Source organism: Oncorhynchus gorbuscha, linkage group LG06 (genome assembly GCF_021184085.1).
Source record: "Oncorhynchus gorbuscha isolate QuinsamMale2020 ecotype Even-year linkage group LG06, OgorEven_v1.0, whole genome shotgun sequence".
NCBI classification, from domain to species: domain Eukaryota; kingdom Metazoa; phylum Chordata; class Actinopteri; order Salmoniformes; family Salmonidae; genus Oncorhynchus; species Oncorhynchus gorbuscha.
In genome coordinates this window covers 94,114,961-94,133,240 of record NC_060178.1, presented here as the reverse complement: position 1 = coordinate 94,133,240, position 18,280 = coordinate 94,114,961, and the positions used below count along the sequence as shown (strand labels likewise).

General features: G+C 45.1%; 1 long non-coding RNA gene across 2 annotated transcripts; it reads left to right on the top strand.

Moving 5' to 3' along the window:
* The first annotated feature begins 375 nt into the window (after positions 1-375).
* Positions 376-18,031, top strand: LOC124038586. Of its 2 annotated transcripts, none has more exons than XR_006839377.1 (3): positions 376-808; positions 983-1,043; positions 17,757-18,031. It is a non-coding gene; the product is annotated as an uncharacterized LOC124038586 (long non-coding RNA). The 2 variants fall into 2 exon arrangements; XR_006839376.1 differs by lacking the exon at positions 17,757-18,031 and adding an exon at positions 1,204-1,318.
* The last annotated feature ends 249 nt before the right edge of the window (positions 18,032-18,280 follow it).

Genomic DNA, 18,280 nt, shown 5'->3' with positions numbered 1-18,280 from the left:
ATTGTTACATACTAACACAAGGACAAAGCATCTGCTGGGCTGTTATCTACAGTTTTGCAACATGCAGGTCACACCATGTTACTCAGTTCATGTCACACACAAACAGGCAAGTAGCAAGCAGTTGTTTAATCTCATAATGATGCTCCAGTGCACAAATGCAGATACCTCACACAACCAACATCAAATAATATTTAATCATATATATGGTAATGGCTATAATATAAAACACAGAATCCCACCAAAGGGAGAGACACTTGTACGCCTGGAACCCATAAAATAAGAGGACCCACCTGCTATGTACTCTGCCGCTGCTTGGAAATGTTATTCCTCAACGGTAGTGGTCAATTCTGCACCGTGAAAGAGCGTCAAAAGATACACCGTGAAAGAGCGTCATCCTGGAGATATGGGAATAAAGATTCCCAGCGGAGATTTTGATTAGTTGTGATATTTTACTACTAACTTCACTATAATCTGAATTACTTTTGCCTTTTACGGGCATTCACCCCTCTAGTCAACAACATAAATAGTGTAGAAATAGGGCGTTACCTGTCCCTATATCCGTGGGGAGTTGAATAGCGGCGCACGTGTTTTTATCTCGGAGCAAAAAATACCTTACATCAATCAGGCAGGATGAAGCTGTCCTTTGGTTCTCTGGTGATAACTGCCGGCATCTTCGGTATGCTCAGTTTTGCGTTCCAGGCGGCAGCGATTGGGAGCGACTACTGGTACATTATTAAGGTGAACAGAACCAACCAGACCAATACAGAGGTTTTGGATTCCAATTCCAGACTATGGTTAATTTACGAAGGTATGTGTATTCCGATGCGTGTGTATTTTGTCATTTGAAACCAATGCCTTGCTTAGTTGGATGACTTTATAGTATAAGGCAGGCTAGGCCTATTTGTTATCCGACATCTTTCCTGTATCAAGACAGTTTTATGGTCACAATGTAAACGGAATAATGAATTATCCATCTTTCCAGGACAAAAGGTGTTTCACATTGAACTCCTCCAGCTACTCTGAAACTGCGATGCACATGTTGAGTGAGTTACCTGTCCATTATCACCTTAACCATTGTAAAATAAAACACTAACAGCTATTGTTATTTTGGGACATTTTGAATTGATTATGTTATTGATGAAACCTCTATCTGTGTGTCAAGTATGCTCCTATAGTTGGAATGTTGTGTGTCTGTTTCACCAGACATGCACAGTGTGAGTGTGGTCTTGCTCCCTCTTAGCCTGGTCCTTCTACTGTTTGGAGGAATCTGTGGCTTGATCAGTTCTCTGCCCTGAGGCCCCGCCTTCCTCACTAGCACCGTCTCCTATCTCTTCTTCTGCAGTAAGTGTGGCCTTCATCATCATCATTATCTCTCGGTCTTAGGGCCCAAACACCAAGTCTTTAGTTCTGCCATGCCAACTCCTTGTTACTCATTGTCATGTTTGGCATGACAAGAAGTTGACATTATGGCACACAAGTAGATCTGGGATAAGGGGAAGGCTACCTAACACCTACAGGCCCAAGTCCAAAATGCACTCCTATGCAGCGTACTACCATCCATATAGCCTTTTAAAGCAGCGTTAACCAACTCCAGTCCCCCACTACACCCGGTAGCCCCTCTCCAGTACCCCACTACCCCCGGTAGCCCCACTCCAGTGCCTCACTAACCTGTGGAAGCCCACCTCCACTACCCCTGATAGCCCCCCTCCAGTACCCCACTCCAGTCCCTCACTACCCCCGGTAGCCCCATTCCAGTATCTGCGGTAGCCCAACTCCCCCAGTACCCCAATAGCCCAACTCCTGTCTCCCCTTGTAGGCCAACTTCAGTAACCCTGGTGAGAGAGGGAGCAAGAGAGAGAATTGAGAGATGAGGGTATATAGAGAGAGAGTTCGAGAGATGAGATTTTATTATATTTCACCTTTATTTAACCACGTAGGCCAGTTGAGAACAAGTTCTCATTTACAACTGCGACCTGGCCAAGTGTGACACTGAGACATAAACAACAACAACAACAGAGCTACACATGGGATAAACACATGTACAGTCAATAACACAATATAAAATCTGTGTACAGTGTGTGCAAATGAGGTAAGGCAATAAATAGGCCATAGTGGCGAAGTAATTACAGTTTAGCAATTAACACTGGAGTGATAGATGTGCAGATGAGGAAGTGCAAGTAGAAATACTGGTGTGCAAAAGTGGTGTGCAGAGAAAAAAAATGCTGGTGTGCAGAAAAACAAACATAAATATGGGGATGAGGTAGTTGGATGGGCTATTTACAGATGGGCTGTGTACAGCTGCAGTTATCGGTAAGCTGCTCTGACAGCTGATGCTTAAAGTTAGTGAGAGAGAGATAAGTCTCCAACTTTAGTGATTTTTGCAATTCGTTCCAGTCATTGGCAGCAAAGAACTGGAAGGAAAGGCGGCCAAAGGAGGTATTGGCTTTGGGACTGACCAGTGAAATATTCCTGCTGGAGCGCGTGCTACGAGTGGGTGTTGCTATGGTGAGCTGAGATAAGGCAAAGTTTTAGATGACCTGGAGCCAGTAGGTTGGCGACGAATATGCAGCGAGCACCAGTCAACGAGAGCATACATACAGGTCGCAGTGGTGTGAGGTATATGGGGCTTTGGTGACAAAATGGATGGCACTGTGTGTTAGGAATTTTATGAATAAATGAATAAACAATATCCCCATTTCAAATAGAACTGTAACTAAGTACATTTATACTCTGTTTTTTATATCTGATTAACAATATGAATTCATAAGTGAGGGATTGTGGAGCCTGAAACGGGGTAATTAAATAAATACCATTCCAGCCAGGTTGGAGAAGATTGGAAGTGTTGTTTTTTTTTAAGTAAGCAGAAAGGGTAATTAACCTATGGTTGAACTGACTCAACTTAGCACTGCAATGTTTAGATAAGACATTGTGTGTTTTCTTAGGTTTTCCATTAGCTGGAACTGTCTGCTGAAAGGTGATGGATAAAAACCTTCTGAAGTTATCTCGAATGAACTTTTGAACATTTTATGACCTGTGACGCCATATTTTGTATATAAACTGTTGTTCGTGGTTACATGGCAGCGAGCTCCGAGAATAAATACTATTATCTATTTTTGATAAGACTGGTCTCTGTCTATTTTATGCAAATGAGAATCTTACAAATTCTCATAAAATAGACTAAGTAAATTCAATTAATGAAAACATATTGGAATAATTAAATTATACGAACACTGTGATAGACTGCATCCAAGTTGCTGAGGAAAGTGTTGGAGGCTATTTTGTAAATGACATCGCCGAAGTCAAGAATCGGTAGGATAGTCAGTGTTACGAGGGTATGTTTGGCAGCATGAGTGAAGGAGGCTTTGTTGCGAAATAGGAAGCCCAAATCTAGATTTAATTTTGGATTGGAGATGCTTAATGTGAGTCTGGAAGGAGAGTTTATAGTCTCGCCAGACACCTAGGTATTTATAGTCCACATATTCTAAGTCAGAACCGTCCAGAGTAGTGATGCTAGTCGGGTGGGCAGTGCGGGCAGGGATCGGTTGAAGAGCATGCATTTAGTTTTACTAGCATTTAAGAGAAGTTGGAGGCCACAGAAGGAGTGTTGTATGGCATTGAAGCTTGTTTGGAGGTTTGTTAACACAGTGTCCAAAGAAGGGCCAGAAGTATACAGAATGGTGTCGTCTGCGTAGAGGTGGATCAGAGAATCACCAGCAGCAAGAGCGACATCATTGATATATACAGAGAAAAGAGTCGGCCCGAGAATTTAACCCTGTGGCACCCCCATAGAGACTGCCAGAGGTCCGGACAACAGCCCCCCCCCACTGAACTCTATCTGAGAAGTAGTTGGTGAACCAGGCAAGGCAGTCATTAGAGAAACCAAGGCTGTTGAGTCTACCAATAAGAATGCGGTGATTGACCGAGTGGAAAGCCTTGGCCAGGTCGACGAATTTGGCTGCACAGTACTGTCTTTTATCGATGGCGGTTATGATATCATTTAGGACCATTAATGTGGCTGAGGTGCACCCATGACCAGCTCGGAAACCGGATTGCATAGCGGAGAAGGTACGGTGCGATTCGAAATGGTCAGTGATCTGTTTGTTATGGCGTTTGAAAACCTTTAGAAAGGCAGGGCAGGATGGATATCGGTCTGTAACAGTTTGGGTCTAGAGTGTCTCCCCCTTTGAAGAGGGTGATGACCGCGGCCACTTTACAATCTTTAGGAATCACAGATGATACGAAAGAGAAGTTGAACAGACTTGTAAATAGGGGTTGCAACAATGGCGGCGAATAATTTTAGAAAGAGAGGGTCCAGATTGTCTAGCCCAGCTGATTTGTAGGGGTCCAGATTTTGCAACTCTTTCAGAACATCAGCTGTCTCGACTTGGGTGAAGGAGAAGTGTGGGGGGCGGAGGGCTTGGGCGAGTTGCTGCGGGTGTGCAGAGCTGTTGGTGTAGCCAGATGGAAAGCATTGTCCAGCCGTAGAGAAATGCTTAATGAAATTCTCGATTATCGTGGATTTATTTATCGGTGGTGACAGTGTTTCCTAGCCTCACTGCAGTGAGCAGCTGGGAGGAGGTGTTCTTATTCTCCATGGACTTTACAGTGTCCCAAAACATGGAGAGCTGAGGGGATGGCGAGAGAGATGCAGAGATGAGTAGATAGAGAGATCAGGGTATGGAGGGAGTAAGAGAAATGGAGTGATGAGAGTTTGGAGAGAGAGAGATGGAGAGGTGAGGGTGTGGAGAGAGAGACAGATGGATGGGGAGATGAGGGTAATAGGGAGTGAGGGTATTGAGAGAGAGAGAGAGATGAGGGTATGGAGAGAGAGACAGATGGATGGAGAGATGAGGGTTTTGAGATAGAGAAATGGAGAGATGAAGGTATGGAGAGATGAGGGATGGACAGAGATGGAGAGAGATGAGGGTATGGACAGAGATGGAGAGAGATGAGGGTATGGACAGAGATGGAGAGAGATGGCAAGGGTATGGAGAAAGAGATGGAGATGGCGAGGGTATGGAGAAAGAGATAGTGAGAGTATATAGAGAGACAGATGGAGAGATGAGGGTATGGAGAGAGAGAGATGGCGAGGGTATGGAGAAAGAGATGGAGAGGTGAGGATATATAGAGAGACAGATGGAGAGATGAGGGTGTGGAGAGAGAGAAGTGGGGGTATGAGAGGGAGATAGATGGATGATGACACAGTACATTGTTTATTATCTTTATGGAGAGGTACTGGGAGCTGGAGTTGTAAAGACCTTCACTTTTACCACTAATTGTTTTTTTGACCAACCAGATCTGATCTTTTGGCCAATCAGATCTGATCTTTGACCAGTCATCGGGGCAAAATATCAGATTGAGCTGCCTGTGTAAATACAACCTGAGTTGAACATAAATTAATTGGACATCACTCTGGAAAATGTCCTATTCATTGTTGATGGACTGTATTACAAGGAATCCTTATGTTTAAAAGAATAGTGACTTGAGGTAGAGCGTTGTGTACGGACCAATGCAGCGGCTACAGCCCGTCTAATGCTCAGCTCCTGACCAATGTGCGTTGCCTTAGAATTAGTGGACCGGACATTCTAGATTCTACTAATTCTAACTCTATGACGTGTCCCTCCCTACTGCTGCCCTTCCCGCCCTGTGACCCTCCCAGTCAGGCCTGGAATAACCCTGATAAAGAAAGCCTTGTGATGCAAGAGAACAGAGTTAACAAAATTTTCATGCCTTTAGCCCTAATCAACAGCACATGGGCGAAATGGGATCAAGGCTGGAATTTGATTTGACTTTCTATCTCTGTGAATTTGGTTTGTCTTTGTGCCGTGTGTCTTTCTTTCTCAGCTGTGGTCACTCTCCGTGTTACACTATTGTGTGGTGCCTTCTCTCGCTTCATTTCGCTCTTCTGTCTTCTCGCACGCTTTATATCGCTCTTCTGTCTTCTCTCTCCCGCTTTATATTGCTTTTCTGTCTTCTCTCTCTCTCTCTTCATATCGCTCTTCTGTCTTCTCTCTCGCTTTATATCGCTTTTCTGTCTTCTCTCTCGCTCTCTTCTTATTGCTCTTCTGTCTTCTCTCGCCCGCTTTATATTGCTTTTCTGTCTTCTCTCTCGCTTCATATCGCTCTTCTGTCTTCTCTCTCGCTTTATATCGCTTTTCTGTCTTCTCTCTCGCCCGCTTCATATCGCACTTCTGTCTTCTCTCTCTCTCTCTTCATATCGCTCTTCTGTCTTCTCTCTCGCTTTATATCGCTTTTCTGTCTTCTCTCTCGCTCTCTTCTTATTGCTCTTCTGTCTTCTCTCGCCCGCTTTATATTGCTTTTCTGTCTTCTCTCTCGCTTCATATCGCTCTTCTGTCTTCTCTCTCGCTTTATATCGCTTTTCTGTCTTCTCTCTCGCCCGCTTCATATCGCACTTCTGTCTTCTCTCTCTCTCGCTTCTTATTGCTCTTCTGTCTTCTCACACGCTTTATATCGCTTTTCTGTCTTCTCTCTCTCTCGCTTCATATCGCTCTTCTGTCTTCTCTCGTCCGCTTTATATCGCTTTTCTGTCTTTTCGCTCTCTTCTTATTGCTCTTCTGTCTTCTCACTCGCTTTATATAGCTTTTCTGTCTTCTCACACGCTTTATATCGCTTTTCTGTCTTCTCTCTCTCTCGCTTCATATCGCTCTTCTGTCTTCTCTCGCCCGCTTTATATCGCTTTTCTGTCTTCTCACTCGCTTTATATAGCTTTTCTGTCTTCTCGCTCTCTTCATATCGCTCTTCTGTCTTCTCTCTCTCGCTTTATATCGCTTTTCTGTCTTCTCTCTCGCTCGCTTCATTTCGCTCATCTGTCTTCTCTCGCCCGCTTCATATCGCTCTTCTGTCTTCTCGCTCTCTTCTTATTGCTCTTCTGTCTTCTCACTCGCTTTATATAACTTTTCTGTCTTCTCTCGCTTTATATCGCTTTTCTGTCTTCTCTCGCCCGCTTCATATCGCTCTTCTGTCTTCTCGCTCTCTTCTTATTGCTCTTCTGTCTTCTCGCACGCTTTATATGGCTTTTCTGTCTTCTCTCTAGCTCGCTTCATATCGCTTTTCTGTCTTCTCGCTTGCTTTATATCGCTTTTCTGTCTTCTCGCTCGCTTTATATCGCTTTTCTGTCTTCTCGCTCGCTTCATATCGCTCTTCTGTCTTCTCTCTTTATATCGCTCTTTGTCTTCTCTCTTTATATCGCTCTTCTGTCTTCTCTCTTTATATCGCTCTTCTGTCTTCTCTCTTTATATCGCTCTTCTGTCTTCTCTCTTTATATCGCTCTTCTGTCTTCTCTCTTTATATCGCTCTTCTGTCTTCTCTCTTTATATCGCTCTTCTGTCTTCTCCCTGTCATTCTCATCTTTGATTTGATCTTCAATTCCTCAATCAAGCATGTTTTCTTGTAAATTTCAATTTACTGGAAAACGTGTCTCTTTGTGTATGTGTGAGGGTGTTGTATCATCTGCCAAATGCTCAATTTAACCAATTCCTTGGGCTTAATAAAAACCAGAAATAAACACAACCCTTAGTGTGAGCTTAGAGCTTAAGTCCCAAAAGCACACACATCCCTGGGTCGCTCCTCTTTTCAGTTCACTGCAGCAGCTAGCGACTGGAACGAACTGCAGCAAACACTCAAACTGGACAGTTTTATCTCAATCTCTTCATTCAAAGGCTCAATCGTGGACACTCTTACTGACAGTTGTGGCTGCTTTGTGTGATGTATTGTTGTCTCTACCTTCTTGCCCTTTGTGCTGTTGTCTGTGCCCAATAATGTTTGTACCATGTTTTGTGTTGCTACCATGCTGTGTTGTCATGTGTTGCTGCCTTGCTATGTTGTTGTCTTAGGCCTCTCTTTATGTAGTGTTGTGTTGTCTCTCTTGTTGTGATGTGTGTTTTGTCCTATATTTATTTTAAATGTTTAATCCCAATCTCAGTCCACACAGCCTTCTGCCTTTTGGTAGGCCGTCATTGTAAATAAGAGTTCGTTATTAACTGACTTGCCTGGTTAAATAAATAAATCACATCAAATTAGGGCTAAGAGGGCGAGTGCCACATGACAAAAAAGGTCTTTTCAATCCCCTCAGGGAGAGTCAGAGAGGGGCTCCGAGAGGGGCTCAGGGTCAGACTGAGCCAAAGTACTTTTACAGCAGTGTGGTAATAATAGGTTTATTTTAAATTGCGCTACAGAGTCTCAATCGCTATAAAAAACAAGCAAAAATTAATTCATGGAGTTGGCATTTGATGAGATGTACTTCCACAGCTAGATGATGATGTAGTTCAGGACAGTAGGAGCTTGAGTGGAGGCGTTGATGGTTCCAGCCAGGTAGGGAGAAGCATCAGTCAGACAGGCCTGCCCGGAGCTCTTCGTCAGGCTGTCTCTGAAGTGCACAGCTAGGTAGACTGGAACATCCACCACTAAAAGTGCAGCACCCATCTGGGTGATGCTTCGGTAGGTATAAACGCCTGAGCGACCACCTCATCAGTAATCAAGAACGCCTATGAGATGAGTCTCTGTCATTCGGTTTCATTGTCAACAGGGAATATCCAGTAGTTGTTTATTTGAATGTCCTGTTCATTTCTGCTAACGAACATCGTTGTCTCTAACATCTCCGCCCAAAATCATCTCCACCAATCATTGGACAGGCTGATAAGCAGTTGATTGTATTCCCTGTGGTGCTGTCTGGGTATTTCTCCTCTTGGGTTGTAATTCTGATCACTTTAATATTTCAGTCCTGTGTGAATAAACCATCTGTGTAATTACAAGCACACACCCCTTCCACTCCTCCTGTCTCTCTGCTCATGACACCCTTGGGTGATATAGGGATAAAGAAAAACAACCCCCACCTAGCCCCCCTGCCAGCAATATGTGGTGATTTGGGCTGCTTGGTGCAGGGAGCCGGATACAAAAATGTTCTAGTTTATTGACTTTGCCTAGTCCTCTCAGCCGGAACCAAAGACCAGTTTGACCATGGCAACATAATGGGACTCTGAGAGCTCTTAAACTTTGATGTCATCCGATGGGGCCTGCGTCAGTCTACATCTTGTTTCTCTCATTCTGATATGTAGGTTTTATAGTTTTGCTGTTGTATTCATGTCTAGTCTGCCTAGAGTCCATTAAAGATGAAACACAATGCAACATCAAAAGGCTCCTCTTTCCCTGGCTGTATTTTTTGAGCCTAAGCTTTTATGTGTAAGATGCTGTCTAAGTGGCTGTGGCATCTTTATCCTTCATTGAGGGGATCCTGTAAAGTGCTCTCCAAGCCAGGTGTACGGTATAAGAGCGTGTACATACTTTGTGCTTATGTGAACCAGAATGTTTCATCTCCCTCTCCAACTCCTTGTGTGCACATTTGGTATATTAGCAATGCCTTACTGTTAGTGTGTGTCAGATTCAGTGTTTAATAGTCATATGTACAGGGTTGCAGTTGTGATTGCAGGGTACAGTGAAACCTTAGGCTTCGAGCTCCAACATGCCGGACTAGTGAAATAATAAACAAAACTATAGAAATGGCACTATACACATAACTGTAGCAGTAATTAATAAAGTACTGTCCTTTGGGGTGTAGACAGAGTAAAGACTGTTGACCATGCCTCAGGACTACCTGGCCTGATGACCCTTCGCGGTCTCTAGTCCACCTAGTCGTGCTGCTGACCCAGTTTCTGCTGTTCTGCCTGCGGCCGTGGAATCTTGACCTGTTCACTGGACCCTCCCACACGCATGCTGTCTCAACCTCTGAATGCTCAGCTATGAAAAGCCAACTGACATCAACTCCCGAGGTGCTGATCTCAAACCAAAATCGCCCTCTACTGTAGGACCATGCCTCAGGACTACCTGGCATGATGACTTCTTGTTGTCCCCAGTCCACCTGGCCGTGCTGCTGCTCCAGTTTCAACAGTTCTGCCTGCGGCTATGGAATCCTGACCTGTTCACCGGATGTGCCACCTGTCCCAGACCTATTATTTGACCATGCTTGTCATTTATGAACATTTGAACATCTTGGCCATGTTCGGTTATAATCTCCACCCGGCAAAGCCAGAAGAGGACTGGCCACCCCTCATAGCCTGGTTCCTCTAGGTTTTTGGCCTTTCTAGGGAGTTTTTCCTAACCAACGTGCTTCAACACCTGCATTGCTTGCTGTTTGGGGTTTTAGGCTGGGTTTCTGTACAGCACTTTGAGATATCAGCTGATGTACGAAAGGCTATATAAATACATTTGATTTGATTTGACTCTACAACCACTGATTATTAGTTGACCCTGCTGGTCTTCTATGGATATCCTGAAGGACAATTTGGCCTTAAGATCTGTGTACCCTTATAATCTTCACCTGACATAGCCAGAAGAGGACTGGCCACCCCTTAGAGCATGGTTCCTCTCCAGGTTTCTTCCTAGGTTCCTACCTTTCCAGGGAGTTGTTCCTATCCACTATGCCTCTACATCTGCATTGCTTGCTGTTTGGGGTTTTAGGCTCAGTTTCTGTATAAGCACTTTGTGACAACTGCTGTTGTAAAAGGGCTCTATAAATAAATTGTATTGATTGATTGAGGGGGTGGGGTACTGACCATAGGGGGAGCAGCGTGACCATTGAGGGGGGTGTGGGGACCAAGTCCAATAAAACAAAATCTTAATGAAGTAATATACATATTAAGAACTGCAACAGTGATGATTGTTGTTGGAGTGGGGGGCAGAGTAAAGGTCTGTTACGGAGGACAGCAAGAGAGAGAATATCCATAGGGGGAGCAGCAGGTAAGGTTTGACCGTTGATGGTGCGGGGGGAATGCCCATAGGGGGAGTGGCAGGTAAGGTTTGACAGTGGATGGTGCGGGGGAATGCCCATAGGGGGAGTGGCAGGTAAGGTTTGACAGTGGATGGTGCGGGGGGGAATGTCCATAGGGGGAGCGGCAGGTAAGATTTGACCGTTGATGGTGCGGGGGAATGTCCATAGGGGGAGCAGCAGGTAAGGTTTGACCGTTGATGGTGCGGGGGGAATGTCCATAGGGGGAGCGGCAGGTAAGATTTGACCGTTGATGGTGCGGGGGGGAATGTCCATAGGGGGAGAAGTGGGGGGAGGGAGGAGCGCATAGCTGACTAGTGGTGGCTATTTAGCAGCCTGATGGTCTGTGGGTAGAAGATATTGGCCAGTGTCAGTTTTTGCTATGATGCTCCTGTACTGATTATAACATTTACAGAAAATACAGAAATGGCAATGGTGGAGCTGTTGCTGTTTATATTCAAGACCACATTCCTGTACAGATTAGAGAGGATCTCTTTAAATACTGTTGAAGTAATATGGCTACAGATGCATCTGCCTCACCTAAAGTCCATTCTGGTGGGAAGCTGCTATAGACCACCAAGTACTAACTGTCAGTATCTGGATAATGTGTGAAATGCTTGATAATGTATGTGATATCAACAGAGGTATATTTTGTGGGTGATTTCAATATTGACTGGCTATCATCAAGCTGCCCACTCAAGAAAAGTTCTAAAGGCTGTGCCTAATATGGTGTATAGGAGGTCATACAAGAAGTGTTGTTGATTTAAATATTTGTTGTTTTGTGGTGTGTAATGAGGAGCAGCCAGATGCTGCACTTGACACATTTATGAAATTGCATATTCCAGTTACTAATAAGCATGCACCCATTAATGCAATGACTGTAAAAACTGTTAAATTCCCATGGATTGATGAGGAATTGAAAAATGTTATGGTTGAGAGGGATGAGAAAAAAGGAATGGCAAATAAGTCTGGCCTCACAACCGATTGGCAAATTTATTGCAAATTGAGAAATCACAAGAATTAAAATAAGAAACTATACTATGTGTCACGCCTTGGTCTTAGTGTTTTGTGTTTTCGTTGATTGTTTGGTCAGGCCAGGGTGTGACATGGGTTTGTTTTGTTGTATTTCGTATTGGGGTTTTGTGGTTATTGGGATTGCGGCTGAGTAGGGGTGTTGTATGGGCTTGGCTGCCTGAGGCGGTTCTCAATCAGAGTCAGGTGATTCTCGTTGTCTCTGATTGGGAACCGTATTTAGGTAGCCTGGGTTTCGCTTTTGTATTTCGTGGGTGATTGTTCCTGTCTCTGTGTAGTTTCACCAGATAGGCTGTAATCAGGTTTTGTATTTGTTTAGTTATTTCATGTATCGTCATAGTTTCATTAAAGACATGAGTAACCACCACTCTGCATTTCGGTCCGACTCTCTTTCAACAAACAAAGAACGCCGTTACAGAATCACCCACCACCACACACGGACCGAGCAGCGTGGTAACAGGCAGCAGCGAAGGGAGGACGTTATGGACAGCAGAAGCTTGGAGTATATGACGTGGGAAGAAATAGACAGGTGGGCGGTCGACCCAGAGAGAGTGCCGGAGCCCGCCTGGGATTCGTTGGAGCAGTGCGAAGAGGGCTATAGGAGAATGGAGTCGAAGAGAAAGACATGGCGGCGCAGAAAGAAACCCGAGAGTCACCCCCGAAAATGTATTGGGGGAGGGCTCAGGGAGAGAGTGGCAGAGTCAGGATTCAGACCTGAGCCAACTCTCCCTGTTAATCGTGAGGAGCAGGGATATAAGGACTTCTGGACTTGGGAGGAGATATTAGACGGTAAAGGACCCTGGGGTCAGCCTGGAGAATATCGCCGTCCCAAAAGAAGAACTGGAGGCGGAAAAGCGGAGAGGCGCTGGTATGAGGAGGCAGCACGGTGACGCGGATGGAAGCCCGAAAAGCAGCCCCAAAAAAATATTGGGGGGGAGGCTTACTGGGAGTATGGCTACGCCAGGTAGGAGACCTGCGCAAACTCCCTGTGCTTACCGGGGGGCTAGAGAGACCGGGCAGGCACCGTGTTATGCAATGGAGCGCACGGTGTTTCCAGTGCGGGTGCATAGCCCGGTGCGGTTCATACCAGCCCTTCGTATTGGCCGGGCTAGAGTGGGCATCGAGCCAGGTAAGGTTGGGCAGGCTCGGTGCTCAAGAGCTCCAGTGCGCCTGCACGGTCCGGTCTATCCAGAGCCACCTCCACACACCAGTCCTCCAGTAGCAGCTCCCCGCACCAGGCTTCCTGTGCGTGTCCTCGGCCCAGTACCACCAGTGCCAGCACCACGCATCAGGCCTACAGTGCGCCTCTCCTGCGCTGCTGGTGTCTCCTGCCTGTTCAGCGCTATCAGAGCCTTCCTTCCCTCCTGCGCTGTCGGAGTCTCCCGCCTGTTCAGCGCTATCAGAGCCTTCCTCCTCTACAGCGCTGCCGGAGCCTCCTGCCTGTTCGGAGCAGCATGAGCTGTCAATCTGCATGAAGCAGCCAGAGCTGTCAGTCTGCATGAAGCAGCCAGAGATGTCAGTCTGCAAAGAGCTGTCAGTCTGCAAGGAGCTGTCAGTCTGCAAGGAGCTGCCAGTCTGCATGGAGCAGTCAGAGCTGTCAGTCTGCATAAAGCAGCCTGAGCTGTCAGCCTGCATGGAGCAGTCAGAGCTGTCAGCCTGTATGGAGCAGTCAGAGCTGTCAGCCTGTATGGAGCAGTCAGAGCTGTCAGTCTGTATGAAGCAGCCAGAGCTGTCAGTCTGTAAGAAGCAGCCAGAGCTGTCAGTCTGCAAGGAGCTGTCAGTCTGCATGGAGCAGCCAGAGCTGTCAGTCTGCATAGAGCAGCTAGATCCGCCAGTCAGCCATGATCTTCTAGATCCGCCAGTCAACCAGATTCTTCCAGATCTGCCAGTCAACCAGTCTCTTCCAGATCTGCCAGTCAACCAGTCTCTTCCAGATCTGCCAGTCAACCAGTCTCTTCCAGATCTGCCAGTCAACCAGAATCTTCCAGATCTGCTAGTCAACCAGAATCTTCCAGATCCTCCAGCCAGCCAGGATCTACCGGAGCCGGCTACCTACCTGAGCTTCATCTCAGTACTGGGCTTCCTCTCAGTACTGGGCTTCCTCTCAGTACTGGGCTTCCTCTCAGTACTGGGCTTCCTCTCAGTACTGGGCTTTCTCTCAGTCCCGAGCTGCCCCTCAGTCCTGAGCTGCCCCTCAGTCACGAGCTGCTCCTTAGTTCAGTGGGGTTCTGGGTGAGGACTATTAGTCCATGGTCGGCGTTGAGGGTGGATTATCCCAGGACGCGAAGGGGAGGAACTTGGACATTAATGGAGTGGGGTCACGTCCCGAGCCGGAACCGCCACCATGGACAGATGCCCACCCGGACCCTCCCTATGGTTTTGAGGTGCGTCCGGGAGTCCGCACCTTAGGGGGGAGGTTCTGTCACGCCTTGGCCCTAGTGTTTCTGTTTTCGTTGATTGTTTGGTCAGGCCAGGGTGTGACATGGGTTTGTTTTGTTGTATTTCGTATTGGGGTTTTGTGGTTATTGGGATTGCGGCTGAGTAGGGGTGTTGTATGGGCTTGGCTGCCTGAGGCGGTTTTCAATCAGTCAGGTGATTCTCGTTGTCTCTGATTGGGAACCGTATTTAGGTGGCCTGGGTTTCGCTTTGTATTTCGTGGGTGATTGTTCCTGTCTCTGTGTAGTTTCACCAGATAGGCTGTAATCAGGTTTTCACGTTCCGTTTGTTGTTTTTGTATTTGTTTAGTTATTTCATGTATCGTCATAGTTTCATTAAAGACATGAGTAACCACCACGCTGCATTTCGGTCTGACTCTCTTTCAACAAGCGAAGAACGCCGTTACACTATGAAACAAAGATAATTGACATAAAGAATGATAGTAATCAGAGGGCTGATATAAATACTATGCATGCCAGTCTCTCTCGGCTAAGAGTTGAGGAGAGTCTGACTGCGTAACTTCTTCTTTTTATAAGAAACATGAATGTGTTGTTAATCCCAAATTGTTTGCATTGTCAATTCACACCAATCCCAGCAGACAACACCAGGGGTGTCAGTCCCTAAATCCAGAACCAATTCAAGAAAACGCACAATATTATATAGAGCTATAATTGCATGGAACTTCCTTCCATCTCATATTGCTAAAATAAACAGCAAACCTGGTTTCAAAAAATGGATAAAGCAACAACTCGCGGCACAACGCCTCTCCCCTATTTGACCTAGATAGTTGTGTGTATACATTGATATGTAGGCTACGTGTGCCTTTGCATTTTTTAATGTAGTTTTGTCTTTGAGCTGTTCTTGTCTATTGATGTTCTGTATTATGTCATTCTGTATTATGTTTCATGTTTTGTGTGGACCCCAGGAAGAGTAGCTGCTGCTTTTGCAACAGCTAATGGGGATCCTAATGAAATACAAATACCAAAATACCAATAGTAAAAAGCTTTAAATGTAAAATGGCAAAAAGACAAACTCCGCTCCATCATTCATTGAATAAATAGCTCATTCATCACAAAACCCACTGATATTGACATTTATTTGAATTATGTTTTCATTGGCAATATTAGCAAACATAGGCATGACATGCCAGCAACAAATGCTGACACTACACATCTAAGTATAACTGATCGGATTATGAATGACAAGCATTGTGGAAGAGGTGAAAAAAGTATTGTTGTCTATCAACAATGACAGGCCACCAGGGTCTGACAACTTGGATGGAAAATTACTGAAGATAATAGTGGACAATATTGCCACTCCTATTGGCCATGTCTTCAATCTAAGCCTAATAGAACGTGTGTGTGTGCCCTCAGGCCTGGGGGGGGGGGAAAGCTGATACCCAAGAATATTAAAGCCCCCTTTAATGGCTCAAATATCAGACAAATCAGTCTGTTACCAACCCTTAGTAAACCTTTGGGAAAAAATGGTGTTTGACCAGATAAAATCCTAACAGACTTTCAGTAGGCTTATAGGGAAGGACTATCAACAAGCACTTCACTTACACAAATGACTGATGATGGGCTTAGAGAAATGTATGATAAAAAGTTTGTGGGAGCTGTTTTGTTAGACTTCAGTGCTGCTTTTGACAATATCGATCATAGTCTGCTGATGGAAAAAAATTGTTATGGTTTTACACCCCCCCTGCTATATTATGGATAAAGAGTTACCTGTCTAACAGAACACAGAGGGTAGAATCAGGAATTCCACAGGGCAGCTGTCTAGGCCCCTTACTTTTTTCAATCTTTACTAATGACATGCCTCTGGCTTTAACCTCACTAGGGTATGTGGGACTCTAGCGTCCCACCTGGCAAACATCCAGTGAGATTGCAGTGCGCCAAATTCAAATACAGAAATACTCATTATAAAAATTCAGAAAACATACAAGCATTTGACAGGTTTAAATATGAACTTCTTGTGAATCCAACCACGGTGTCAGATTTTTAAAATGCTTTACGGCTAAAGCATACTTTAAGATTATTTGAGAACATCGCCCAGCAGACATTACAAACAGTTACAAACAGTAACCAGCCAAGTAGAAGAGTTGCACAAGTCAGAAATAGAGAGAAAATGAATCACTTACCTTTGATGATCTTCATATGGTTGCACTCAGAAAAATGTTATTTTTGTTCGATAAAGTCTCTCTTTTATATCCAAAAACCTCTGTTTTGTTTACGTGTTTTCTTCAGTAATCCACAGTCTCAAACGCAGTTACAAACGGCAGACAAAAAAATCCAAATTGTATCAGTAAAGTTCACAGAAACATGTCAAACAATGTTTATATTCAATCCTCAGGTTGTTTTTAGCCTAAATAATCGATAATATTTCAACCGGACAATAACGTCATCAATATAAAAGGTAAACCAGAAATACACTCTCTCTCGGTCACGAGCATGAAGAAGCTCTGTGACACGGCAGGGTCCACTCATTCAGACTGTCCTTACTCCCTCATTTTTCAGAATACAAGCCTGAAACAATTTCTAAAGACTGTTGACAACGAGTGGAAGGCATAGGAACTGCAATTTGATTCCTAAATCAATGGATACTGTAATGGCATTGAATAGAAAACTACAAAAACAAAACAAAATCCTACTCCCTGAATGGATTCTGTTATACTCACAGACACTATTTTAACAGTCTTGGAAACGTTAGACTGTTTTCTATCCAAATCTACCAATTATATGCACATCATATCTTCTGGGCCTGAGTAGCAGGCAGTTTAATTTGGGCATGCTTTTCATCCAAAATTCCGAATGCTGCCCCCTACCCTAGAAAAGTTAAGTAATGACTCAACACTATACACATGTTACTACAGCAAGTGAAATCACTGCAACACTTAACAAAGAGCTTGCTGACATGTTGTCAGCAGCATACCACCCTGCATCCCACTGCTGGCTTGCTTCTGAAGCGAAGCAGGGTTGGTCCTGGTCAGTCTCTGGATGGGAGGCCAGATGCTGCTGGAAGTGGTGTTGGAGGGCCAGTAGGAGGCACCCTTTCCTCTGGTCTAAAAAAAATATCCCAATTCCCCAGGGTAGTGATTGGGGACATTACCCTGTGTAGGGCGCTGTCTTTCGGCTGGGATGTTCAACGGGTTAAATGACTCTGTGGTTACTAAAGATCCCATGGAACGTATTGTAACAGTAGGGGTGTTAACCCTGGTGTCCTGGCTAAATTTCCAATCTGGCCTTCATACCATCATGGCCACCTAATCATCCCCAGTTTACAATTGGCTCATTCATCTTCTATCCCCAGTAACTATTCCCCAGGTTGTTACTGTAAATGAGAATGTGTTCTCAGTCAACTTACTCCCAGCTGGTGTTGCTGAAAAGCTTCAAAGTGAGCATCAACTACTCCCAGCTGGTGTTGCTGACACGCTTCAAAGTGAGCCCCAGCTACATCAATTACTCCCAGCTGGTGTGTGTGTTTGTTTATGGTGTGTGTGTTTCCTCAGGTGTCCTGACCCTCTCCGGTGTCAGCCTGTACATCAGCAACTCCGAGCAGGCACTGGCAGAGACCGAGAGTCTGGTGGGGGCTAAGCGTCTGGCCCAGGTGGTCAGCACTTAATTCGAGCTGGTCCCTGGGCCTGGCTGTCCTTCTGCCTGGAGGTCCTCACTGGCCTGCTGCTGGCTGCCCACCCCTCCCTCCAGAGCGGCTCACCGGGCCACGGCATGCCCTCTGTCCTAACCCAAGAGCCAGGCCCTACAGAAGTGTCACAAGAACTGTACCTTCAATTTTCAAATTATTTTTTATGTGCTCGTCTCTGGCACCACAATTGAATTTCCCTCTGGAGAAATAAAGTTCTTTATTACATATTTATTCATCCTAAATGCAGTATGTGGTTTATAGTCTGCAGGTAAAACAGCTCTCATTTAATACCATCTTGTGGTCTGATAAGTTACTACATTTCAATTGGCAAAGGCCCTCAAATATGAAATTGCTTATTGTGGTCCTATAATGTAGGATGAGAAATGAAAC